This window comes from Micropterus dolomieu, linkage group LG02, assembly GCF_021292245.1.
Source record: "Micropterus dolomieu isolate WLL.071019.BEF.003 ecotype Adirondacks linkage group LG02, ASM2129224v1, whole genome shotgun sequence".
Classification (NCBI taxonomy): domain Eukaryota; kingdom Metazoa; phylum Chordata; class Actinopteri; order Centrarchiformes; family Centrarchidae; genus Micropterus; species Micropterus dolomieu.
The window spans coordinates 11,350,295-11,356,837 of NC_060151.1; the positions used below are offsets into that span (position 1 = coordinate 11,350,295).

The 6,543-nt window shown below is 39.0% G+C and overlaps 1 pseudogene; it reads right to left on the reverse strand.

Annotated features, from left to right (window-relative positions):
• Positions 1 to 5,239: 5,239 nt before the first annotated feature.
• The window catches only part of LOC123958357, a 3,200-nt pseudogene continuing 1,896 nt past the window's right edge, over positions 5,240 to 6,543 (reverse strand).

Genomic DNA, 6,543 nt, shown 5'->3' on the forward strand with positions numbered 1-6,543 from the left:
TGACTTGCTACCTTGATTCCTGTCACCCTTTCCAGAAGAGTCCAGGAACCATTATGGAGATCTTTGTCCCCAGGAATGATACAAGCACTGCTTTCATGGTTTTCTGCAAATTCAGGTTGCAAAAGTTCTTCTCGAGTTACTAACTTGCAGTGAGTTGAATTTGATTATGGCATAGTTAGAATATAATTATGTTTACAAGTGCATGGATGAACTGCAAATAGATCACACAGAAAATCAAACGAATAACTCAATCTTAGAAATGCCTGTTGTCCCTATCGTGTCTTAGGTTTTCCTGGGACGTTTCCTGCAATGAACCATAGTTTAGTCAATTAGAAGGAATAGACAGTTTATTACAAATTGATCTGTGGTTTAGCATAATCATCCAATATGATCATATTACCTCCTTATAACCCAGAACCCTACCTAAATAAATATTAGAGGTTTTTAGTTACACACTCTCACTGACACAAAGCACTTTTTCACTTTCACCAGGCAACTGTAGACTGTAGAAAGACTGGTCACATGTGATATGTCTTGTCTGATAGACAAATGGACAGACAGGCAAATGAAAGAATACAGTCTGATCTCAAATGGGCATGCTGCACTTCACACTTTGTTTAACTGCCATTGCATTCTAATGGGGCAACACTAGAGGGGGATGCTTAACAGGATAAAACATACCAGGCCAACCGATGGTTCAGGCATGTCGGTTTATTGTTTGTGTGTGTATTTGTATTAACAACATTTCAAGGCTTATCCTCTGCATATTTGTACCTTGATTATAAGGAACCTGTGGACTAACAAACCCGACTTCCATTCTCCCATGACATTTCAGGGTTGCTTTGGTGAAAACAGTGTTTCTGCAGCTTTCTATAGATTTTTCTGAAAGAATTCAGCTTTTTAAAATTCTCATATAATGAAATGGTTTGAATCAAAAAGCACGGTCAATTACAGAGGAAATTTTCCCATTTTATATAAGTATAACAATACGATACAGGGACCTTGGAACAGGTGAAAAGAAATGGACATGCACACGGACACACACACACACACCCACGCACACACGCACACATACAAACACTGTAGAAACACAGAAGCAACGGAGCTAAACACCCTTTTATAAAAGACATCACCAAATCCTTCACGCATGAGTCACCTTCTGGCTCAGAATATTTATGCATATTATTTATTCATATTCTCATCTTGAAGTACCCATATGTTGTAGAGGTCAGGGCATATCAACAGTTTTAGAAGTTTAAAAAAAGTTAAGGGATCACCAAAATCATTAAGATTATCTGGGACCATGTATGTCCTTAGAGGATATGTTTGTCCAATCATAGTCTTTGCAAATATGACAGGGCACCACTATCAAGCTTTGGATTTTTCCACTTGCCTGCAAGTGCAAGGAATCTGTGCAGCGTACAATCTGTGCTTGTATGCTGTCACTGCATAATAGCACACCAGACTAACTAACTTACTACCTACTGTAGCAACCAAGTGTTACTTCCAAAGTCAAAGAGCACATCGATACCTAACTGAAATTAAATTAATATACGGGTTTACTTAAAAAACAAAAACGTTCACAATAAGCACCTCCTCGATAGTATTTCCGGTTGGGCTTGGCTTGAACTATATTGCTCTGGACAAAACTGTCCAACAAACCAACACTGTCATCCCTAGAGCCACGGCACCAGTGTGGCCAAATGTTGAGGTGCAGCTGTTTTACTCATCAGCTTCTGTGTATTTGGCTGTTGACGATAGTTACTTTCAGTGCCACACAGTCATGCATGCCTGCCTGAGGTTGAACATCTGCACAGTCAGTCATTTCTAGTCAGGTTATGCTATTTAGGTAATTAGATTTCCTGATTCATGGTCCTTGAGAAACCCTCTGTAACAACTAATGCTTACTGCCCAGTATATACATTAAAGTTAATTTCTTCCAAATGAGTACAATGTCAGGTGGTGTAGGAAGTGAAATAAGTAGGGTGGGAAATTTACTCCCTTATGTGTTGCCTCTTCAGCAGTGTTGGGCAAGTTACTTCCAAAATGTATTATATCATAGATTACTAGTTACTGTCATTTGAGAGTAATTAGTTATATAACAATATTGCTGTCTCTGAAATGTAATGGTTTACACTACTTTTGAGTTACTTTCACTGCTATTTAATGGGCACATCATTCTGATAGTAAGATGTGCCTGCATAGGTGGGTTCTAGTGATGTGCAGAGTTATATCCGCGGATGGGTGGGTCTACCGTCTTGTTAAGAAGAACCAAGCTCCTCTGTAATTTGCCCCATGCCTACAATCTCGACCATTGGATTCCCGCCACAGGAAATAATCTTCAAAAGTTGGGATTTACTTGCTTTATTTTTTAAAATATTTTTTTATATATGGCGTTAAGAGACGCGATGTTTTGTAAAAAACCATACTCCTTGCTGCTGTTATGAATTTGATATTATTTAAAAAGTCAGGTGAGACTGCTTTACATAACAATTAACGTAACTAGTTACTTTATCACCCAGTAATAAGTGAAATAATATTATTAATTTTTTAAGGACTAATAAGTAACTAGTAACTTATTACTATTTCTGAGTAACTTGCCCAACACTGCCGAACATGTCTTCGGTTTAGCATGTTGATGGTTAACATGTAGTTGTACATGCTGAATATTTTGCTCACTTGTCTGACAGCAGCACGTCTTCTTTGCAAAGTGTGAAGCAGTATAATATTTTCAAGACGTTTCCTAACACTGACAACTGACTCATCTGACCATTGAGTGGAGGGCATGGTTTGAATTATAGGGGAGATTGGGGGGTCTGACCCCCCTAATTAAGGCTTGGACCCCCCTAAAGCAGGAGAAAGAACAGTTCAGGGGGGGCTTTCTTACATGTCATTGTAAAAATTACATTATATTTCCCATACTAATGCCTTTTATTCAAGAATCTTGAAATACGATTTCTGACACCCCTAAAATAGACCATACCATATCCAAACTTTGATGCTGCTCCACTCGAGTGCATCACACCCTAATGGAGACACTGGCTAATGTCAGTAGTTAACTATCTAGCTGCTTTAATACACTTAACTTTCCTACCTTCAGAGTTTCGGAATTATTATTTATTTTACTTTAAATGAGCCATCTGAAGTTAGCTAGCTGATATCCCATCCTGTCATTTCATTACCACTGTATCATTTCATATTGTATGTAATTGTGAGCTAACACTGTTGCTTAGGCATGAGCGATTAAATTGAGGATTAGTTATTGTAGAGATACATTTTGACATCAAAATAGAGGTTGTTATTTTACTTTTATTCTTTTGTGAGTCCTTTTGTGAAACTTTTTTATGGGCATGGCATTTGTTTTCACTCTGGATTTCAGACGTTTTACCTGACTAGGTAGGCCTAAATGTTCAAATCCAGGTTTGTTATTTTAAATGTATTCAGTTTTATTTCTATAGCACCAATTCATTACAAAAGTCATCTCATTGCACTTTTTATATATATTTTTATATATATATCCTTATGAAAAAAAGTTGGCCCACCCACTTGTCACGGTATAATTCGCACCCTGGTGGAGGGAATGTTCTCATGGTTCTAGGGACACCTTTTGGTTAGCTTGGATTTTTCACAGTTGAGGATTCAAAGGATTCAAACGTTTTTATTTGTCACATACTCATACAAGATGTGCAGTGAAATGTTTTTGTGACATGTACTGTACTTCTGTGTTCAACTGAAATAAAAAATAAAGAATAAAAAAAAGAATACAATAGAATACAATAAATACAAAACAATAAAGATTTTAACAAAAGTTGTAATTAAGTTATTATAAGTTTTAATTAAGTCATGGTTATGGCTACTTTACATGTGCAATAGTAATTAAATAAATGTGCAATTGTTATGAATGAAGAATATTATTATTATTATTATAAGTTAAACCTAGATCGACAGCCAGATGTACAAATGTTAAAGTTCAATGGCTGGGATAAAAATGTTAAAAGTGTATTAAAAGTTAAAGTATTCAGAGTGCAGAATTCAGGCCTCTAATTGCCGCAGGGAAAAAACAGTTCCTCATCCTCTCTGTGCGTGTTTTATGACAGTGCAGGAGTCTGACTGACCTGAGCATTACAAACAGTTTATTACAAGGGTGATGGGGATCCTTGATAATCCTTCTGGCCCTGTTGTCACAGCGTGTGATGTATAAGTCATGCAGAGGGGGAAGTGTGGTGCCTATGGTCCGCTCCACCCTCTGCAGGGCTCGCTGGTCCCCACAGGAGCTGTTACCGTACCAGACAGATATGGCTCCAGTCAGTATGCTCTGTACAGCAGCATAGTTGAAGGAAATCATGATCCGTTGGGAGACCTTAAATCTTCTGAGCTGTCTTCGGCGCTGTCTTGCCTTTTGTCACCACGGTGTTTGTGTGTACAGACCATGATAAATCCTCGGAAATATGCACTCCGAGGTATTTAAAACTGCTCACCCTCTCCACTGGTGTCCCGTCTATCAGGAGAGAGGTGTCTCCTTGGTCTTCTCCCCATTAAGCAGTAGGCTGTTGTCCTTGCTCCACGTTGTCAGGTCTGACACCTCCTGTCATATAATCCCTGCCATATACTTCATGTGTCCTTTATCTGAAATTTTGCTTCCATCTTGTCCCTGTAGTGCCGCTTAGCATCCGCTATTCAATTCAATTCAATTCAATTTTGTTTATATAGCGCCAAATCACAACAACAGTTATCTCACAGCACTTTTCATAAGAGAGCAGGTCTAGACCGTACTCTATGATGCTATTTACAGAAGCCCAACAGTTCCCACCAAGAGCAAGCACTAGGCGACAGAGGCAAGGAAAAACTTCCTTTTAAGAGGCAGAATTTATAGTATTGTTAATGATAACAATCGTAATGTTAATGATTATAATAACAATAATAATAATAGGACTAGCAACAATAGTCGTTGCAGCAGAGGGTGCCGAGCAGGAACACGGCCCACAGCCACAGATCCAGACTCCACAGCTCCAGAGCCAGAAAACCTGCAGGAAGTGATAGGAGGAGAGAAACGAGAAAGCACAAGACTACCAGAAAGGGGAGAAGTTGTGTTAGTAACATGCAATAATGGGATGAGGTTGCATACAGAGGGAGAGAAAGTAGAGGAGAGAGGAGCCCAGTGCATCATAGGAAATCTCCCGGCAGTCTAGGCCTATAGCAGCATAACTAAGGAATGGTTCAGGAGTCACCTGAGCCAGCCCTAACTATAAGCTTTATCAAAGAGGAAAGTCTTAAGCCTACTCTTAAATGTGGGATGGTGTCTGCCTCCTGAACCCAAACTGGAACCTGGTTCCACAGGAGAGGAGCTTGATAGCTGAACGCTCTGGCTCCTAGTCTACTTTTGGAGACTCTAGGAACTACAAGTAACCCTGCATTCTGGGAGCGCAGTGCTCTGGTGGGGTAGTAAGGTACTATGAGCTCTTTAAGATAAGATGGTGCCTGACCATTAAGGGCTTTGTAGGTAAGAAGAATGATTTTAAATTCTATTCTGGATTTTACTGGAAGCCAATGCAAAGAAGCTAAAACAGGAGAAATATGATCTCTTTTCCTGGTTCCTGTCAGAACACGAGCTGCAGCATTCTGAATCAGCTGAAGAGTCTTAATGGACTTTTTCGAGCAGCCTGATAATAAGGAATTGCAGTAATCCAGCCTACAAGTAAAAAATGCATGGACTAGTTTTAGTTAGTCATAATGTTTAGACAGGATGTTCCTGATTTTCGCAATATTACGTAGATGAAAAAAGGCGGTCCTTGAAATTTGCTTAATGTGAGACTTAAACGACATGTCCTGATCAAAGATAACTCCAAGATTCCTCACAGTGGTGATGGAGGCCAGGGCGATCCCATCAAGGGAAACTATATCTTTAGATAATGCATCACGGAGGTGCTTAGGCCCCAGAACAATAACTTCAGTTTTATCTGAGGTTAACATTAGTAAATTACAGGTCATCCAGGTTTTAACATCCTGAAGGCACATTTGAAGTTTAGCTAACTGATGAGTTTCATCTGGTTTGATCGATAGATATAACTGAGTATCATCTGCATAACAATGAAAGCTTATGGAATATTTCCTGATAAAGGAATCATATATAAAGTGAAGAGGATTGGTCCGAGGACAGATCCTTCTGGAACATGACTAACTTTGGCGTGCATGGAGGACTCATCGTTAACATGTACAAACTGAAATCGATCTGATAAATAGGACTTAAACCAGCTTAGAGCGGTTCCTTTAATGCCAATGAAATATTCCAGTCTCTGCAATAGGATCTGATGGTCAATGGTATCAAATGCAGCACTAATATCTAATAAAACCAGTACAGAGACAAGTCCTTTGTCTGATGCAATAAGGAGGTCATTAGTAATTTTCACCACTGCTGTCTCTGTGCTATGATGAGCTCTAAATCCTGACTGAAAATCCTCAAATAAACTATTGCTCTGTAGAAAGTCACACAACTGTTTAGCAACTGCTTTCTCCAGGATCTTAGAGAGAAATGAAAGGTTAGAT